The following is a 22,707-nucleotide window of genomic DNA, read 5'->3' on the forward strand; positions in this document are numbered from 1 at the left end:
TTAAAACTGAGCAGGACCCTGTGGGGCCTTCTGAGGGACAGCCCACCCCCCACCCTGCCTTTTTTTTCTAGAAAAGCTTTGCCTCCTAAGCCTTCCCGGAGTTCCAAAGAGCAGATTTTAATCAGTGATGTGAGAAAATGCAGAAACAAAGGAAAACAGTCAAGCAAGACAAAATAATAATAGTTTAGTTATAAATCAAAGTCAAGAACCTTTAATTCCTCCTCAAGGGTTATAGACAATAATATCTGGAGCCATATTCTTAAGTTGTTTTGTGGATACCGAAGTCCCCACCAGGTGCAGTAAGTTGACTGAATGCTGACCACCACCATTTAGACCACAGACCGGTTGGAACCAGCAGGTTGATGATTGAGATTCCCAAAACATCATCCTGTTACCTCACCATGAACCAGTCAAAGAATTGAGTACGAGCTGATTATGCAGCCCACAACCCTCTTTCTACCACTGTCTTTAAAAACCCTTTCCTGAAAGCCATTAGGGAGTTACAGTCTTTGAGCATGAGCTGCCCATTCTCCTTGCTTGGCCTTAAGATAAACATTGTACTTTTCTTTGCCACCACCTGGTGTCAGTAGATTGGCTTTGCTGCATGTACGGCAAGCAGACCCAAAATTGGTTTGGTAACAGACCAAGGTCAATTGACCCTGGGAAATACCTGATTAAACAAAAGTAATTAAAGTCTTTTCTGCAGGATTTGCACGGTTAACTACCAAATGGGGGATAGATTACGGAGTACTTCCCAAATTTACGTTGACCATGAAATCCTTTCTTCTCAAAACATCTCCATGGATTGATATACTTTAGGAAAATTTACAAACACTGCTGTGTGTAACAGAACGACGTTTAGTCATTTCCCAAGGACAATGAGGAGATGCGTTCACAGAGACAGGACAGAGGTAGGATACTGTTGCAGCAATTCATGTAAAAATGAGAAGGGCAAGGACAAAGAAAGAGGGGGAGAAATTCAAGGGATATTTAAGTGTTAATAGAGATAGATGTAATCGTTAGCTATATGGAGGATGTTTTAAAAAACATTGGTTATATCACCTTCTTGCCTAAAACCCACAGATAGTTTACTGTTCCTCATAGAATCTTTTTTTTTTCCCTCATAGGATCTGTATAAGGTCTATTAGGATATTCATGTTCTGCTCCTTCATTCTCCTCCACCTTATCTGTCATCACACTTCCCCAGGCTTCTTTCCCTCCAGCAGCTCTGCCTTCCTTTAGCTGCTCTCACTAGCTGTGCTTTCTCTGACCTGACAGCCTTTACACTTACAGTTCCCTACCTGAAAGTCTCTCTTTTCCATCCCACAAATCAGTTCACTTCATACTTATACTTCCGATCTTGGCTCAGGTTTCCCTTCCTCTAAGAAGCCTTCCCTGATCCTCCCTATTAGGTTGAGTGTTTCATTAGATGCTATCCAGGAATCTAGTACCTCTTATTCTAAGTTTTATTTTGCTTTGGTTTGGTTTGGTTTTTTTATGGAAAAACATTTTATTTTAAATATAGCAGCCTAATATTTTAACATAGCTAGCTGTATTTTCAAGGGATTTGTGTGTGTGTGTGTGTGTGTGTGTGTGTGTGTGAGAGAGAGAGAGAGAGAGAAAAGAGAGAGAGAGAGAGAGAGGAAGGGGGAGGGAGAGAGAAAGAGAGAGGGAGAGCTTATCTGTTTAATATCTGTCTCATCACGTGGAGCAACATCTCCAGGAAGGCAGGGAGTGTTACCACTGAACGCTTAATGCAGAGAAGAGTTGCTGTTATATTAAAAACTCTATGATACTAATTTAATAAGGAAGTAATAAATGAATAAATGGGAAAGGAAGTCAAAGACATCTCTAAGATGTGTGATTTGGCAGTGAGCACATGGTTGTATGTTTATTGAGTAGGAAACACAAAAGCATGAGAAACTATGGAAGATGTGATTACACTTGGCTTTTGACATAATATTTTTGATATCCCTAAGCAGTTAGAATGTGAATCTGGAGATGAGGAGTAAAAGTCTGAGTTAGCAGTAGGCATTTTGAATCCCTCATTGTAGTTAATGAGATAACCCGAGAAGAATATGTCTAATGAAGTCTAATGAAGTGGGAAGTTCAAGAATGGCACCTTGAGAAATAACAGTGTAATGGTAAGACTACATAAGAGAGGTCTCTGAAAGAGATTTGATGGTACAGAGTGGTGGGAAGAAAACTAGGAGAGAGTATTTAGAAACCGGTAGGAGAACAAATTTCCAATAAGGAGGAAACTTTACTGATGAACACTAGAGTGCTCCAAGTCTAACCAAACTCACTTGTGAGTTACATGTTTCAAAGGACATATAGATGGAGATAAACAAGGTTGCGTTCATGGGTAGTACATACTATTTGGATATAATATAAGTTTCTAGAACTTCTCCTCTAGAGAAGAGAAAGAAATTCAAGTCATCTATTAATCACTGGGCTTCATTAAAGGTGAGGATAGGAGCTCATATAGATTCAGGAGGTGGTTAGGGTGTAATGAACTTGGACTAGTAAGATCAAACCTTTTTAATTTTACTTCTATTACTCTGACTATATTCTTTCGGGTTCCTCCACACATATACTTTGGAGGTAATAATACATATTTTCAGAGTTATATGGTTTAAATAAAATATACATGAAGATCGTTATTTCATAGTTTGGTCTATATTAGATATTTGTATGGAAACTAAATCTACTCTAATACTTTAAAGATTAAGAAAGGTAAAAATGCTGGCCTAACTTTTCCCTAAAAGTAATATCCTAAAAACTGTTTAATGTACTTCTTAACAAAAAATACAATTGGGGTATATTCCAAAAATGTCCCATAGCCTTGGCAAAAATCTATGTAAAAAGGTCAACAGAATTCAGAAAATCCATTTTATAAACTCCTTCATCTGCAGTATAAATATTATAAAAAGAATCCAAATTCAAATTAAATTCTAGATATTTAATTTCCTATAGACATCCTAAAATAATGTGAATAATTGTTATCATCTAGCCCTATTTAAGTCAGTCAATATTGTTTGTAAATAGCAGAAAATAAGACTCAAACTTATGGATGTCTGATAATTCTACTCAGCATTATAATATATCTACAGTAAAGTGTTTCATCTACTTCAGAACCATCCATAACACAATTTTTGCTTAATGAATAAATAATTTCTAGATAGTTTTAAAAACTGGTTCTGCTCCAAAGAAATGTTTTGTCGAATAGCATTTAGACAGTCAGTTCTTTCTTGAGGTGTTTGTTATGTGTTATCCTAGGACTAACTTGAAGAACTTAGTCAAAAGTCATTGTAGATATGAAGTATGAGATAAATATATTAATAGAAAATCTATCCTGTCCTCTTCTTGAAACTACTCAATTTCCCAGTGTAATTCTGTATGCTTCCATATTTGATTTTACTCTAATATTTTCAATGCTACTTGATTATATACATAACATTATTTGAATTTCTTTCTTAAAAGGTTTTATAAATTACCGTAATCATTTTAAAACATATTAAGCTGGTTAAGTTCATGTATAAAGATCTGTGCAAAAAGTGAAATTTTCTTCACGTTGTGTTTCTATCATAAGTAAAATGATTGATATTGTCCTTGAAAATTAAATGTTAAATTGTCTAGAAAAATAACATGCAGAAAATATTCAAACTGTCTTAAATTCTAGTTCCCAAGTTAAATAAGATTTAAGTAATTTCTAACTACTTTAAAAATTCTATTTCAATGCCCTATATTTTACTTATTAATATAAATCTGACATAATGCAGTAATTGTAATAGATATTTGCACATCAAATATATCTTCATTTCATTGTTAATAACGATCTATCATTTTAAGACACATGTTTAATCATCATAAATTCTACAGAAGAAAATTTTAAAAAATACACTCTTTAATAGCAAAAACACAGACTACAAAAGATAATTTACTTTCTGAGAATGCTAAAAGTGGGATGTTTTCTCATGAAGTAACAGAGTGGCAGTTTCTCTATGTAATCTGATTAATAGTTTTAGCCAAAATGGATGATTAAGAACTTTATCCTATTGTCATTGTCTAGTACTAGTATATTCATTTCAAACTTTCCCATGGATGATATACAAACATTTGTGAAAGTACTTTAAATAAATAGGTTTATATAGTTTAATATACTCACTTTATATTTTTACTAATTAAATAAGATATATGATAAAGAAAATACACTAAGAAGATCATAAAAGTTAAGGAGAGGCAAGAATGGAATTGTAAGAAATGTATGCAGTCATTTTGATTTAAGGACATGGTGCTAAAATAATCTAAAGTTCAGTATTTTGAGGAAACATACATCAATGAAGCCTTTGGAAAATTTACCTTAGGGGAGTGTAATGGAAAGTGATAATGATGAAATATTTATGTGTAAAACCAAATATTTCCCAAAGTAATGATGGCTGGCCAATTTTTCTGTATGACACACTTTTCATCCATACAGAAACCAAAAAGAAGAGACAAGTACAAAAATGTAATATTTAAATCATTTTGCTCAGTTTTGAAAGGAATGTGATTTTAGTGTATCACACAGCAACTGGTGAATAACTGCGTAGCAACAGAATCTGTCTCTGTCATTTCTCAATATTTCCAATACTGACAATAACTAAATGGTCATTAGCAAAAAGTCCCATTCACTGTCACCCCTGAATAAGACATGAAATAAACAATTCAGAGGCCTTCAGCAGACAGATAATACCTACATGTGTGTTCAAAGCCCAACAAATAGGTTACTCAGGATCCTAAAGAGACTTACGTTGCCATCCGATGAATTATTGTTCTACTGAAAAACGTTAAGAACACAATCTCTTCAAAATAAAGTTTCCATTTAGGTGCAATCGGCAAGGCTTAATTAGAAACCATGAATAATTGAATGTGCCCCTGCTCTCTCTGAGCAACAAAGGAAAGAGCGATGGAGAAGCAGATTCTTGTTAGACAAAAGGGCATGTTGTACTGAATCATCCTCTAATGTTTTCCCTGCTCTGACGGCAACCTTTTCAGTGATAATTCAAATGAATACCCTCGGAGCAAACACTATAATTATGGGTCTTCAGTTGAAATAGAAAAAAAACCAAAATTCCTGCAATCTCTACATAAGACCAAGTTTCTGAAAATATAATTGAAAGAGAAGAGGGGAGAGGAAAAGGGTATGGATTGAAAATCACTTAGAATATTGAAGTCTTCATAGAATTAATCTTCTGGCAACAGTATTCAAGACCGGGCTCCCAAGTATTCTCTACTGAAGTGCAATTTGAATTTAGGCACCTATTTCTCCTGTGTGTGAGTCACTCCCTCATTGTTTGCTAATAGAGCAAATGCTTAACGCTTGCTTACCATCCCTGGTGGCTATTTCAGGTTCAGTATGTTTAGGGGTTCTTTAAAAAGTCACAGAAGAATTAGTTGAGGTGATTCAGAATATATCCATTGTTAAGCAGTATATGAGTGAGCTCAAAAGATGTGTAGGCACAAATATACAACAAAATCCAAATACCTAAAAACATTAACAAAAACAAAACCAACCAAATAAAATTAAAAAAATAAAAGAGAAAGACAGGTGTTTAAGTACCTAGCTAAGCCCAGTAAGCACTGATTTCCCTGGGACATGCCCCAAACTGCTCCCCTTTTGTTTTTATTCTCTTTTCCTGTTCAGAGCGATGTGTCATCTTGTCGGATCCCCCGTTTATTCGGGAGAACCGGGCAATGGAGCCTCACCTCTTTCTGCGTTTATTAGTTTGACTACTTAATAAAGAATTACAACCCACTGCCTGAAAGATACAGCCACTGCTTCTGCCCTTGTGCATGCCCTCTCTGTAACCTTCCATGTTACCTTTGCCTCTCTCAACTTACTTCTCTTTCCATGATCTGTGCTATGCCTCTGGTCTCCTGGACCTGAAGAAGGAGACCTCAAAGTACACCTTAAAAGACCAAGATTCAGGGAGGTCACAGGGCAGTTTTTTTCTCATTGGTGATACTAACTTTGACCGAGCCCACCACAGTGGGACTAGTACACACTGACTGGTTCTTCTAGTTTTGCTTTCTTGGCTCTCTCAGCCCTTCCACTAGCTTCTCTCAGCATTCCCCAGAACAGCCAACACAATATCTCCATTGGAAATAACTTTCCAGGGGCTTTGGCGTAGAAGGAAGCTCCTCGCACAAGCCTAAGAGACCTACCCGTATCTCTGCAACTTGGTCTTCAAACTCCAGGATGCGAGGACTGTGCATTTCCACAAAGTTACTGCCTCAAAAAGACCCTGAAACATCTTTAAATTCCTATCCCAGAAATTTGAACCACACGCAAAAAATCCCTTAGCCAACTCCCATTTACTTACTGCCATCCTTAAACGTTTTAAGTATGAAATTTAAAGAAGGATCATCCAAAATACCTCAATTTGGAGAGGCAGAATACTGTAGGCGTTCCAAATGCCTACTGACCAGACCGCCCGAGATTCCAAACTCAAGGCTGCTACTTCCTCGCTAAATATCTATCGTCAAGTCACTTTACCTCTCAATGCCTCAAGTTCTGCACTTGTAAACGGGACAATATCTCCCTTGAGGTTAGTAGGAGAAATAAATGTGCTAAATTATGTAACGTGCTTAGAAAATGCCTACCACATAATAAGCACTATATCAAGTGTTAGCTATTATTATTATGACAGGTATTAATGGGAGACAGTTGGATGTTAATCTTTTCTTTTTTTGCTAATTCACTGAATAATTTTATAAGCATTTTAAGCTCTTTGCGGTGTATTTTACTATTTAAAAAAGAATTCCCAGCTCATATCGAAGATCTTTGCCGACATTAAATGTATAAATTACTCAGGAATTTGCTTGGGTAACTATAGTTTTGAAATTGAAGCAAAGTTTTTCTTAAAATATTTACGATTAAGAGTACTTAGGACTACCTTGTCCTTGAATTACCTACTGTCACAAGACAACCTCTTAGATATTATAGAATAAATTCTTTTAAAATAATTTTACTAACTATTTTATAGTGTCATTTCATTTTAAAACTATGTGAATAGATATTTTTTTCACATTACTTTTTTTGGCCCTATTACTGCTACATGCAATGTTTATCTTGAATAACTATTTACTGTTATTTCTCAGAAGAAGAAAATGTTGCAATTTGTTATTTCCTTTTTCACTAGTGAAATTCTATGTGGATAGATGGATCTGAGATTTCTTCTCATTTTAGTTCATTTCTCATGTAATATTACATAGCCTGAAGTTCAAATAGAAGCTAAAAATAAGAACACATATTCCTTAGCTTGTAAAAACCATGACACGTTTCCTGTAAAGAACAAATAACCTTACCAAGACAGCAGTTTCAGAAAGCAACCCCTCAAAAAGAAATTATTTAGAAAAAATACAATCTTAGATTTGGAAAATAACTGAAAACGTCAAATATTCCACTCAATATGTCAACACCTATAAAGCATCCTTTTTTTCTAACAGTCATTGACCTTGCTCAAAAATAACTGGGGTTGGGAGCTCATTATTTAACAACGCACCCTATACCGTTGCATTTCTGAAACATCCAAATTGAGTCAAAACTCACCTCTATGTCATTTCCCTCCACAGATCCTACTTCTGCCATCTGGAATAAGAAACAAGTACATTATATTAAGATACATCTTACGACATGATGTCTAGTTTTTAACTATTGTAATTCTCTAATCATATACTTCTTTGCTAGTTTCCCTCTGAAAATCTCAAAGCAATTTCAAACTCCTTTCTCATTTTAGACATAAAATATATAAATTTAAATTCAATGAAACACATAAATGTGTTTAGGGTAGGGGGCAAATTTATTTTTTTCTTCCTATTTGGCTTCTTCCTATTCTGCTTAAGCAGTTTCTTCAGAAAATAGTAGCAACAAATACATACATTTAGTCCAAAATTGAGAATGACCTGTTCTAGTATATCTTCCTATCTAAAGCAGACCATGAATCTCTTTGTTTTCCCTATTGCCATCAAGCACTATGTTACCGGTTTTGAAGTTCAGTCCACTACTTATCAATATTTATTTGTGGCTAAAATTAAATTCTCTGGACTTCCCATTATTGGGCAAATCAGTTCTAAAAAGAGCAGTGAAAGTATTATGCCTTGTTGTAAGATTAAGAAATAGGAAGTGAACCCGATTAAACACATTTCTCAAAGTTGCAGATAACTAATAAACACAAAAGATTCTTGGCAACTTGTGAGAAATGGAGCACATATCTTTTCAAGGATAAAAAGGAGAAAAACTTCCTACAGTGACTTACCTCTGAATGGATAGGTGCATATCTGCTATCTTTATTCATCCTTAGTGGAATCCCAAGAGTAGATCTATAAGTATAGGGATAAATATTTAAGAGATGATGTCACAAAGGCTGTCCCACTCAGGATTTCAGGTGATTGCTTTGTATCTGAGAGCATAATAATAGGGGCTACTCATCGGCTTGTGGGGATTAGAGAGAAAGTGAAGAATGATTATAACCAAGAGGGAAAAGAAAATGTAAATATATTGCTCTTCAGACTTTGAAATAATTCATGAGCTAGCCAAGTTGATTTGTATAAAAATTGCATGAAAACACCAAAAATCAAATGGTATGAAGTTGCTGAACTGCTGCTAGAAATGGTGCTGGTGGGATTTCGGGGGAGGACATGTTGTGTTTAAATAAAGTTAATATTGGTGAATCACAAAAATATGGGAAGAGAAATAGGTGCTCTAATAATTTTGTACTTTGAAGTACATGTTTTGTGCATTTTTGAAAATGCATCCATAAATTAAACAGTATATTAAAGGATGACAGAAAAAGCAAACATTTTATTCAAACCAGTTGTGTTTCATTTCCCAGTTTTATTATATACCATGGAAAAGTGATTTAAAATTCATAACTAAATCCTGTCTTGCATCAGAAAACAATCTTCTATTCCATTTTTAAACTTATTTTTAAAGGGAAAAATGTGTATTTTACTGAGTGATTTTACATCTTGCATTAAACTTTGGCTCTTTATGTAAACATTTTGGGCAGAGATCTTGAGCTTTATTCTGTGTACTTTCACTTATCTGATGCAACCTCACAATAATTCTGCAACAATTTAGGCAATACCAGGTTTAAAAAAAAAAAAAAAGTTTTCAGTTTAAGCAAAAGCAAAGCTCTACTGAGGGTTGTGACATCGTTTGCAGTAATTTCCAAGTGAAACAGGCAAGTGCTAATGTTACCAACTCAAAGATGGTCAGGTACTGTACTCAATCAAGGCAACTATCACATGCAACTTGAAAACAATCCTAGGATTTAGTCCAGAATTTTCATGAGACCTGGAAGAGAATTTGATTCTAGCTTCTGTCTGGGCACCTAGGAACAGATAAATAATTTAATTGCGTATCTTAGAATTAGAGCTCAACACTCTTATTCATATGCTAGGAAAACAAAACTGACTCAAAAAAAAATGGATATTTTAAACTTACATTGTATATGATATTGAATTGATCATCCTTTGCTAGTCATTGTCTATTTAGTATGCCATTCTGGTCAACTGAGTGGAATAACACTAATTTTGGCACTTTCAGGAGAAGTGTAATATGGCTTTTACTTTCTTCAATAAATAGCTGTCTTCCAAGAGGATCATTCAAAGCTGCCCTCATGGTCTATAAATATAGCCCAGGGGTCCAATCACTAATAACCCTTATTCTCTGAACACTGTGAATGTGCAGTTTGCAATTTTTATTCTTATCTGTGCATTAGGTCTCTAGAATTTTGTATGAGCTATTATTTAACTTCTTCAGATAGAGACTGTTGATGTCTAACAAACACATGGTGGAAAGGACACCACTAATCACTCACTGGGGGGAATTCATCTAAAGAAACTAATTCAACAAAGGAAAATTAAACTTATAAATATTAATTGCCTATTGTTTATAATTGCAAGCCACTGTAAATATCTTGTGTCCAGCAACAGAGAAATACTTAAAGATTTTTGAACATCTATTTAGATAAATATTTTTAGCCATAAAATTGCATTTTTGAAGATAATTTGATGATAATTATGAAGATATATATGAAATAATGTGAACTGATAAAGGCACAACATGATAATGATACAGGATATAAGTAGGCATGTGAAATTGGTTAGAAGGACAAATGGACTTAGTCTTGAGAGGATTTTTGTAATTGTAAATAGAATTTTTTTTCTTTAAAAATGTTCTTTACTGGGCTTCCCTGGTGGCGCAGTGGTCGAGAATCCGCCTGCTGATGCAGGAGACACGGGTTTGTGTCCCGGTTCAGGAAGATCCCACATGCCGTGGAGCGGCTGGGCCCGTGAGCCATGGCCGCTGAGCCTGCGCGTCCAGAGCCTGTGCTCCGCAACGGGAGAGGCCACAACAGTGAGGCCCGCATACCACAAAAAAAAAAAAAAAAAAAAATGTTCTTTACTAACATTACTGTTACATAGACATATGTATTTATATGATTTTTATATGGCATAAAGTCAGTCCGATCATCTGATTTGCAGTAAGACAGAAACTGCAGAATCCTAGCTTTGTTGGAAAACTGTCCATGTCCTGTGCATGTCTAATTAAAATGATAAGAGTGATAAATACTTGACTTTACTCTCTTCTAGGTTAGTATTGCACAGTAGCAACGAGGAAATGAGATCTCTTGTGATATATGGAGGGAAAAGAGTCAAAAAATATATAAACAATGACATTCTATTTGAAACTGAGACATAAGTGCTCACACAAATAATATTAATACTATTTTTGAGCCTGTAGATGCCCTTCCCTATGCCTTACATTAATTATGTCACTTAATTGCCGACATTATATGATTGCCATTATTATGAACTCTATTTCATAGATGAGGAAATCAGTTCCTAAAGAAATTAAATGACTAGCCTGAAATCATAGAGCAAGTAAATGGCCTAATCCAGTTTAAAGCCAGCTCTGTCCAACCCAAGAGCCTTTGACTTTCATCCCCATATTGTACCGCCTCAACATTTACTCATTTATGCCGCGGAAAACCTGGATGTGTTAGGAGGTGGAGAGCCATAGCCGCTACAGTGTACTTTCGTGGTCATGTTCAAGTTGCTCTTTGTGAGCATAAGCCAGATGGTTTACTTCTGCCAGTTTCATTTTCCTCTTGGTAAAGTGAAAACAATAGGAGTACATTTCTTGCCCCAAAGGATCGTTGTGAGGTTTAAAGATATAAAACTTGTCATTTGCTCACTTTATTCAGCCAATACTCATTAAACAGCTACTTTGAACCAAGCCTTCAGGGAGGGCCTAAAGATACAAAGATGAATCAGTGTAGGAAGAGAGAAAAACATTAATTAATACTTATGTAAATACTTATGTAAATCAGTACATGATTACCAAAAGTGTTAAGTACCATGAAAAGAAAAAGAAAAAGGGGGGAGGATCTTAAATAGTTCAGGGGGTAGAGAAGCCCTCCCCAAGAAAGTACTGCATCCTCTGGTATCGGAATTATGAGGAGATAATTGATAAACAGAACGTGTGAGGGAGATCTCCTGGCAAAGAGCAGCATGTGTTAAGACCCAGAAGCAGGACGAAGTGTGTTTGAGGGATCAAAATAAGGCAAATAACTGACATTTTGCCCCTGAAGCTGAGGAGCTGAGTAAAATGATACTTGAGAGAGAAGCAAGGGTTAGATAATGAGGAGTCCTTTAGACCCTTTAAAAGATGTTGTTCTTTTGCCTAAGAGTAATGATAAGCTATTCAAAGGTTTTGAGTAGAGGAGGGACCTAATCAGAATTGGGTTTAAGAAGAGTTGAGGAACTGTGGGAGATGGATGTAGGAAGCTAAAATTGCAGACACGAAGTAAGAGATACAGGTAGTTTGGATTAAGGCTAAATTCTGAGGATTTCCAATATTTCAATGTTGGCTAGAGGACAATGAACCAAACAAGCCCCTTGGCAAAGAGCAGCTGAGAGGTGAAGGAGCTTCAAGGCTGGCCGAGGTAGTGAAGCCAAGGGCAGGGTTTCAAGGAAGCAGTGGTTAACGCTGCCAAGTGCAGTTTGAATGTCAAGTGAGATTGGAAATAAAAAGTGCCATTGGATTTAGGATGTTGAGCTTATTGTAATGGAAGATGACTTCTTTGTTTTTATTATTCCCAAGGATTTAGATTTGGGTTCTGTTAAAAGATAAATTGATGCGTAAAAAGTTTCAAGTGTCTGTTTCAGCAAACATCGATTCCAATCAGGCAGTGCCAAACGCTAAGTGGTCCGCAGCTCTCCACCAACAGGAGTCAGGGGCAGGGTGCTTTAGAGAAGATGCCAAAGCAAAGAGAGGAAAGTATTTGATTGGTTTTAGCTTAAGGAGTTGCATGATTCGGGAAAGTCTAGTGGGCTACTTGTGATTGGCTGTGCTTTCCAGCCTTGAGGCTTTTACAGGAATTGACTTTGGTTTAGGTTTCGGTTTGCTTACTCAGGGTACCAAAGTACTAGAGCCACCTCAGTCTAATGGCCTCCTTGTTAGATTACTTCAACAGTCCTGCTTCTCATCTAAGTTGTTTATTTCCTCCACACTTACATTTTCCTTGTTAAGTAACAGTGGACTCTCACCACTGAACTTTGGAGTAATTTACAAGGGCATTCCTTTTATAGAATTTTTAAGCCTTTCAAGAAGTAATGAAATTTGTAATGAGGTGGATAGACCTGGAGTCTGTCATACAGAGTGAAGTAAGTCAGAAGGATAAAAACAAATACCGCATGCTAACACATATATATAGAATCTAAAAAAAAAAAAAAAAAAAATGTCATGAAGAGATTAGTGGTAGGATGGGAATAAAACACAGACCTACTAGAGCATGGACTTGAGGCTGTGGGGAGGGGGAAGGGTAAGCTGTGACGAAGTGAGAGAGTGGCAGGGACACATACACACTACCAAATGTAAATTAGATAGCTAGTGGGAAGCTGCAGCATAGCACAGGGAGATCAGCTCTGTGCTTTGTGACCACCTAGAGGGGTGGGATGGGGAGGGTGGGAGAGAGGGTGACACAAGAGGGAAGAGATATGGGAACATATGTATATGTATAACTGATTCACTTTGTTGTAAAGGAGAAACTAACCCACTATTGTAAAACAGTTATACTCAAATAAAGATGTTAAAAAAAAAAAAGAAGTAATGAAAATAAAGGGCATTTGGTATTAGCAAAGGCAAATCAATTTCTACTGAGAGTTTGGATTTTTCCCTCTATTTTGCCAGTTAGACACATTATTACTTTCAGGGATGAGTAGCTATTTACTAGTGTGGAAAGGGAATGTTGCCTGTCCTTCCAGTAAATGAAGAATCTTGCCAGCCCTTCCAGTCCTCCAAGGATCGAGCCACCAGCCCCTGCAGACTCGCCACTACTTCCCCAGGAGGGGCCCTGAGGGGAATTCAGAATGGAGAAAAACAGGAAGCATTCTGTGTTTTGGATACTGGCCCTAGATAGTTAAGATGCGTATCTAAGGAATAATTTCAGTGAGCCCAGACTCTTGCATCTTCCCGTACATAGATAAAGCCTTAAATCATTAACTTGAGATGTCTGCTCCTTGTGATTAGCAGCAATCTTTTGATGTTTGACTACATATATTTTTTCCCTAGCAAAAACCTCCTATAAATCCTGGCTTCTCCCTTAACCCTGCGGAGCAGGTCCTCGGGGCTGAGAGACCGTCTCCTGTACTACAGTCCTCAGTAAGATCCCTCAGCAAAACTTAACTTGCAACTTTTAGGTTGTGCATTTTTCGTTAGTCACACTGCTTACAAAGATGACTCCAAAACTTTTAGTATATGAAATAAGATGACTGAGATTTAACTCCAGAACTTTAGGCCAAGGACACTAAACTGAGCAAAGTTCCTTTGTTCTCACTTAATTTCTAAGTTAGCTCCCAGGTTACTTTATAATTCCTGAAATGAAATGCAGTCCTATGACCAAATGGATAAATTAAATTCAAACTGATATCCGTGCTTTCTTTTCTGGGAATTCCAGTCCTTAAAAGGTTTTTATAACACATTTGATTCTATTGTTTGGTTCTAAGAAATATTATTTTCTGAAAAGAAACCCCATACCTCTTATCTATAGAGACTATCACTTATTTCTTTACTCTCTGAGTTAATAATTAATCAAGTTAGCAACTTTTTATGAGTCTTTTAATCTTATTTTCCTTGTTTGTACAATTGCTTAAAAAACCAGGGTGTTTTTCTTCCCATTTTAATTATCTAAAGAAAAGTTTCCCCCAAATCATAAGTGAATTTAAATTTTCTTTGCAAAAACATTTTAACAGAGGGAGACCTTCAAGATGGTGGAAGAGTAAGACATAGAGATCATCTTCCTCCCCACAGATACATCAGAAATACATCTACATGTTGGAGCTGCTCCTATAGAACACCTACTGAACGCTAGCAGAAGACCTCAGACCTCCCAAAAGGCAAGAAACTACCCATGTACCTGGGGAGGGCAAAAGAAAAAAGAATAAACAGAGACAAAAGAATAGGGACGAGACCTGCACCAGTGGGAGGTAGCTGTGAAGGAGGAGTTTCCACACACTAGAAGCCCCTTCACGGGCGGAGACTGCAGGTGGCGGAGGCGGGAGCTTCGGGCCCGCGGAGGAGAGCGCAGTAACAGGGCTGTGGGGGGCAAAGCGGAGAGATTCCCGCACAGAGGATCGGTGTCGACCGGCACTCACTAACCCGAGAGGCTTGTATGCTCACCCATTGGGAAGGGCGAGGACGGGGAGCTGAGGCTCAGGCTTCGGAGGTCGGATTCCAGGGAGAGGACTGGCGTTGGCGGTGTGAACACAACCTGAAGGGGTTAGTGCGCCACGGCTGGCCGGGAAGGAGTCCAGGAAAAGTCTGGACCTACCTAAGAGGCAAGGGGTGCACGAGGAGAGGGGATTCAGAGCGCCGCCTAAACGAGCTCCAGAGATGGGCATGAGCCGCGGCTATCAGCGTGGACCCCAGAGACGGGCATGAGACGCTAAGGCTGCTGCTGCAGCCACCAAGAAGCCTGTGTGTGAGCACAGCTCACTCTCCACACCTCCCCTCCCGAGAATCTGTGCAGCCCGCCACCGCCAGGGTCCCGGGATCCAGGGACAATTTCCCCGGGAGAACGCACGGCGCGCCTCGGGCGGTGCAATGTCATGCAGGGCTCTGATGCCACAGGCTCGCCCCGCATCCGTGCCCCTCCCTCTCCCCGGCCTGAGTGAGCCGGAGTCCCCGAGTCAGCAGCTCCTTTAACCCCGTCCTGTCTGAGTGAAGAACAGACGCCCTCCAGTGACCTATACGCAGAAGCGGGGCCAAATCCAAAGCTGAACCCCGGGAACTGTGCAAACAAAGAAGAGAAAGGGAAATCTCTCCCAGTAGCCTCAGGAGCAGAGGATTAAATCTCCACAGTCAACTTGATGTTCCCTACCTCTGTGGAATACCTGAATAGACAACGAATCATCCCACATTGAGGAGGTGGACTTTGGGAGCAACAATATATATATAATTTTTCCTTTTTCTCTTTTTGTGTGTATGCTCCTGTGTGTGATTTTGTCTGTATAGCTTTGCTTTCACCATTTGTCCTAGGTTTCTATCTGTCCGGTTTTTTTTTTCTGGTTTTTTTAGTATAGTTTTTAGCACTTGTTATCATTGGTGGATTTGTCTTTTGGTTTAGGTGCTCTCTTCTTTCTTTCTTTCTTTTTTTCTTTATTTTTAATTTTTTATATTTAATAATTAATTTTTATTTTAATAACTTTATTTTATTTTAGTTATTTATTTTTTCTGCTTTTTCTTCTGAGCTTTGTGGCTGACAGGGTCTTTGTGCTTCGGCCGGGTGTCAGGCCTGTGCCTCTGAGGTGGGAGAGCAGAGTTCAGGACATTGATCCTGAACAGACACCCCAAAACGCACCACCAGACTCAGACCTGCTCACCAGAAGGACAAGATCCAGGCTCATCCACCAGTACACAGGCACTAGTCCCCTCCACCAGGCAGCCTACACAACCCACTGAACCAAAGCCACCCACTGGGGCAGAAACCAAAAACGAGGAACTACAAGCCTGCAGCCTGCGAAAAGGAGACCCCAAACACAGTAAGTGAAAAAAATGAGAAGAAAGAGAAACAGACAGCAGATGGAGCAAGGTAAAAACGCACCAGACCAAACAAATGAAGAGGAAATAGGCACTCTCCCTGTAAAAGGATTCAGAGTAATAATACTAAAGATGACCCAAAGTCTTGGAAATAGAATGGAGAAAATACAAGAAACGTTTAGCAAGGACCTAGACGAAATAAAGAGTAAAGAAACAATGATGAATAACACAATAAATGAAATTTAAAATTCTCTAGGAGGAATCAATAGCAGAATAACAGAGGCAGAAGAACAGATAAGTGACCTGGAAGATAAAATAGTGCAAATAACTACTGCAGAGCAGAATAAAGAAAAAAGAATGAAAAGAATTGAGGACAGTCTCAAAGACTTCTGAGACAACATTAAACACACCAACATTCGAATTATAGGGGTCCCAGAAGAAGAAGAGAAAAAGAAAGAACTGACAAGATATTTGAAGAGATTATAGTTGAAAACTTCCCTAATATGGGAAAGGAAGTAGTCAATCAAGTCCAGGAAGTGCAGAGAGCCCATACAGGATAAATCCAAGGAGAAACACCCTAAGACACATATTAATCAAACTATCAAAAATTAAGCACAAAGAAAAATATTAAAAGCAGCAAGGGAAAAACAATAAATAACATACAAGGGAATCCCCATAAAGTTAACAGCTGATATTTCAGCAGAAACTCTGCAAGCCAGAAGGGAGTGGCAGGACATATTTAAAGTGATGAAGGAGAAAAACCTACAACTGAGATTACACAGCAAGGATCCCATTCAGATTAGATGGAGAAATTAAAACCTTTACACTCAAGCAAAAGCTAAGAGCATTCAGCACCACCAAACCAGCTTTACAACAAATGCTAAAGGAACTTCTCTAGGCAGGAAACACAGGAGAAGGAAAAGACCTACAATAACAAACCCAAAACAATTAAGAAAATGGTAATAGGAACATACATGTTGATAATTACCTTAAATATAAATGGATTAAATGCTTCAACCATGAGACATAGACTGGCTGAATGGATATAAAAACAAGACCCATATATATGCTGTCTACAAGACACCCACTTCAGACCTAGGGACACATACAGACAGAAAGTGAGGGGTGGTAAAAAGTTATTCCATGCAAATGGAAATCAAAAGAAAGCTGGAGTAGCAATTCTCATATCAGACAAAATAGAGTTTAAAATAAAGACTATTAAAAGAGACAAAGAAGGACACTACATAATGATCAAGGGATCAATCCAAGAAGAAATAACAATTGCAAATATTTATGCACCCAACATAGGAGCACCTCGATACATAAGGCAAATGCTAACAGCCATAAAAGAGGAAATTGACAGTAACACAATCATACTAGGGGACTTTAACATGCCACTTTCACCTATGGACAGATTATCCAAAATGAAAATGAATAACGAAACACAAGCTTTAAATGATACATTAAACAAGATGGACTTAATTGATATTTATAGGACATTCCATCCAAAGACAACAAAATACAGTTTCTTCTCAAGTGCTCACGGAACATTCTCCAGGATAGATCATATCTTGGGTCACAAATCAAGCCTTGGTAAATTTAAGAAAATTGAAAACGTATCAAGTATCTTTTCAGACCACAACACTATGAGACTAGATATCGATTACAGGAAAAAATATGTAAAAAATACAAATACATGGAGGCTACACAATACATTACTTAATAACCAAGAGATCACTGAAGAAATCAAAGAGGAAATCAAAAAATACCTAGAAACAAATGACAATGAACACACGATGTCCCAAAACCTATGGGATGCAAAAGCAGTTCTAAGACGGAAGTTTATAGCAATACAATCCTACCTCAAGAAACAGGAAACATCTCAAATAAACAACCTAACCTTACACCTAAAGCTTGTTCTTGTTTCTCTAATTGCTTTCTCTAAAGCAATTAGAGAAACAAGAACAAAAATACCGAAAGTTAGCAGAAGGAAAGAATCATAAAGATCAGATCAGAAATAAATGAAAAAGAAATGAAGGAAACAATAGCAAAGATCAGTAAAACTAAAACCTGGCTCTTTGAGAAGATAAACAAAATTGATAAACCATTAACCAGACTCATCAAGGAAAAAAGGGAGAAGACTCAATACAATTAGAAATGAAAAAGGAGGGCTTCCCTGGTGGCGCAGTGGTTGAGAATCCGCCTGCCGATGCAGGGGACATGGGTTCGTGCCCTGGTCCGGGAAGATCCCACATGCCGCGGAGCGGCTGGGCCCGTGAGCCATGGCCGCTGAGCCTGCGCGTCTGGAGCTTGTGCTTCGCAACAGGAGAGGCCACAACAGTGAGAGGCCCGCATATCACCAAAAAAAAAAAAAAGAAATGAAAAAGGAGAAGTAACAACTGACATTGCAGAAATACTGAGGATCATGAGAGATTACTAGAAGCAACTATATGCCAGTAAAATGGACATCCTGGAAGAAATGGACAAATTCTTAGAAAAGCACAACCCTCCAAGACTGAACCAGGAAGAAATAGAAAATATAAACAGACCAATCAAAAGCACTGAAATTGAAACTGTGATTTAAAATCTTCCAACAAACAAAAGCCCAGGACCAGATGGCTTCACAAGCAAATTCTATCAAACATTTAGAGAAGAACTAACACCTATCTTTCTCAAACTCTTCCAAAATATAGCAGAGGGAGGAACACCCCCAAACTCATTCTACAAGGCCACCATCACCCTGATACCAAAACCAGATAAAGGTGTCACAAAGAAAGAAAACTACAGGCCAGTATCACTGATGAACATAGATGCAAAAATCCTCAACAAAATACTAGCAAACAGAATCCAACAGCATATTGAAAGGATCACACCATGATCAAGTGGGATTTATCCCAGGAATGCAAGGATTCTTCAATATACACAAATCAATCAATGTGATACACCGCAGTAACAAATTGAAGAATAAAAACCATTTGATCATCTCAATAGATGCAGAAAAAGCTTTTGACAAAATTCAACACCCATTTATGATAAAAACCCTACAGAAAGTAGGCATACAGGGAACTTATCTCAACATAATAAAGGCCATGTATGACAAACCCACAGCCAACATCATTCTCAATGGTGAAGAACTAAAACCATTTCCTCTAAGATCAGGAACAAGACAAGGTTGCCCACTCTCACCACTATTATTCAACATAGTTTTGGAAGTTTTAGCCACAGCGATCAGAGAAGAAAAAGAAATAAAATGAATCCAAATCAGAAAGAAGAAGTAAAGCTGTCACTGTTTGCAGATGACATGATACTATACATAGAGAATCCTAAAGACACTACCAGAAAACTACTAGAGCTAATCAATGAATTTGGTAAAGAAACAGGATACAAAATTAATGCACAGAAATCTCTTTCATTTCTATACACTAATGATGAAAAATCTGAAAAAGAAATTAAGGAAACACTCCCATTTACCATTGCAACAAAAAGAATTAAATACCTAGGAATAAAACTACCTAAGGGGACAAAAGACCTGTACACAGAAAAGTGTAAGACACTGATGAAAGTAATTAAAGATTATACAAACAGATGGAGAGGTATACCGTGTTCTTGGATTCGAAGAATCAACACTGTGAAAATGACTATACTACCCAAAGCAATCAACAGATTCAGTGCTTTCCTATCAAACTACCAATGGAATTTTTCACAGAACAAGAACAGAGAATTTCACAATTTGTATGGAAACACAAAAGACCCCGAATAGCCAGAGCAATCTTGAGAAAGGAAAACAGAGCTGGAGGAATCAGGCTTCCAGACTTCAGACTATACTACAAAGCTACAGTAATCAAGACAGTATGATACTGGCACAAAAACAGAAATATAGATCAATGGAACAGGATACAAAGCCCAGAGATAAATCCATGCACATATGGTCACCTTATTTTTGAAAAAGGAGGCAAGGATATACAATGGAGAAAAGACAGCCTCTTCAATAAGTGGTCCTGGGAAAACTGGACAGCTACATGTAAAAGAATGAAATTAGAACACTCCCTAACACTGTATACAAAAATAAACTCAAAATGGAATAAAGACCTAAATGTAAGTCTGAACATTATAAAACTCTTAGAGGAAAACATAGGCAGAACACTCTATGACATAAATCACAGCAAGATCCTTTTTGACCCACCTCCTAGAAAAATTGAAATAAAAACAAAAATAAACAAATGGGACCTAATGAAACTTAAAAGCTTTTGCACAACAAAGGAAACCATAAACAAGACGAAAAGACAACCCTCAGAATGGGAGAAAATATTTTCAAATGAAGCAAGTGTCAAAGTATTAATCTCCAAAATTTATAAGCAGCTCATGCAGCTCAATACCAAAAAAAAAGAAACAACCCAATCCAAAAATGGGCAGAAGACCTAAATAGATGTTTCTCCAAAGAAGATATACAGATGGCCAACAAGCACATGAAAGGATACTCAACATCATTAATCATTAGAGAAATGCAAATCAAAACCACAATGAGGTGTCACCTCACACCAGTCAGAATGGCCATTATCAAAAAATCTACAAACAATAAATGCTGGAGAGGGTGTGGAGAAAAGGGAACCCTCTTGTACTGTTGGTGTGAATGTAAATTGATACAACCACTATGGAGAACAGTATGGAGGTTCCTTAAAAATCTAAAACTAGAACTACCATACGAACCAGCAATCCCACTACTGGGCATATACCTTGAGAAAACCATAATTCAGAAAGAGTCATGTACCAAAATGTTCATTGCAGCTGTATTTACAACAGCCAGGACATGGAAGCCACCTAAGTGTCCATTGACAGATGAATGGATAAATAAGATGTGACACTTATATACAGTGGAATATTACTCAGCCATAAAAAGAAACAAAACTGAGTTATTTGTAGTGAGGTGGATGGACCTAGAGTCTGTCATACAGAGTGCAGTAAGTCAGAAGGAGAAAAACAAATACCGTATGCTAACACTTGTATATGGAATCTAAAAAAAAAAAAGGTTCTGAAGAACCTAGGACTAGAAGAGGAATAAAGACGCAGATGTAGAGAATGGACTTGAGGATATGGGGTGGGGGAAGGGTAATCTGGGACGAAGTGAGAGAGTGGCATGGACATATATACATTACCAACTGTAAAATAGACAGCTAGTGGGAAGCAGCCACATAGCACAGGGAGATCAGCTCGGTGCTTTGTGACCACTCAGAGGGGTGAGATAAGGAGGGTGGGAGGGAGGGAGACACAAGAGGGAAGAGATATGGGGATATATGTATATGTATAGCTGATTCACTTTGTTATACAGCAGAAAATATCACACCTTTGTAAAACAATTATATTCAAATAAAGATGATTAATAAGTAAATAAATACCATTTTAACATCCGAACTATACTCTCAAACCTTTGGATATATTCTCATAGCCAGTCGTCGTCCTATGGGCAAGTAGTAGTTATTAGGATTTGTGAGCAAATAAATGTATAATGAACACTGTAGTAAGAGGTTTCCAATTTCAAAGTAGTTTGACCTTGTATCTTGTATCTAATGTCACATGTTAAAGAATAAACTGCTAAAGTAGAAAGAAAACAACAAAAAGAGAGGACATGAATTTAATCATTCAGACATTTTAGTGCCTTGAGGAACTAAACTGTCTTCATCCTTCATGAACTGAATGATATTTATTAAAGTGCTGCTCTTTCTTTGGGTCCTAACTCTGTTTTTCCTCATCAGCTTTCCAAGTCTTGCAGAAACTGGTGCTTTTGTTGTTGTTGTTGTTGCTGTTATTGTTCCAAAGAAGATGCTGTCCCTTGTTATATGATAGACATTAACTCAGACTAACACATTCTTACAAGTCAGTTTCTAATTTAATGATACTTGCAAAGGACTAAGCAGAGCTCTTCCAAAGTTTATAAATTACTGAAAACGAAAAGCGAGGGCATATTAAAATCTGTCCTCATGTGAAAGTATGCTAATATTTATGCCCATGTATTATAGGTTTAGAAGCTGTATAATTAGAAATGGAACATCAACATAATGTCACCTTAATTATCAGTAAACAGCACAATTGTGAGCTCTGTTAAAATTTTTTCATATTTGTACAAAGAGGATACTACTTCATGAAGAAAAAAAGATAACCAAAGGAAAGAAAATACATGCTGTGTCAGTTGTTAAAACTGATATTTGGGATAAATTTCTTCAGTTCTTTTCCTTCTTATCCTTCCTTTTTCCACTTATTCTAATTCTGAATTTCTTAATTTATGTAGTTTGTTTTTGTGAGGTTGAGCCTCCTGTTTCATTTACTGTTTTTTTTTCCAACAAATACTTACTGTGTAGTATTTGTCAGGTCTTTTTCTAGGCTCTAGGGACACAACAGTGAACAAAAACAAACATTGGCTGTACCTTCATGGCACTTACAGTCAGGTTGTAAAGAAAGAACCGATCAAATCACCTCTGAAATAAACTACAAATTGTACTTTTGCAATTGTTGTAGAGGAAGGGTACATATGGGAACTTGATGTGACCAAAGAAGTCAGGTAATGCAGATCAGCTATACTAAGGAATCTACTAAGAAGGGGTGGAAATCATATCTGATGCAGC

Source organism: Kogia breviceps, chromosome 6 (assembly GCF_026419965.1).
Source record: "Kogia breviceps isolate mKogBre1 chromosome 6, mKogBre1 haplotype 1, whole genome shotgun sequence".
Lineage (NCBI taxonomy): Eukaryota > Metazoa > Chordata > Mammalia > Artiodactyla > Physeteridae > Kogia > Kogia breviceps.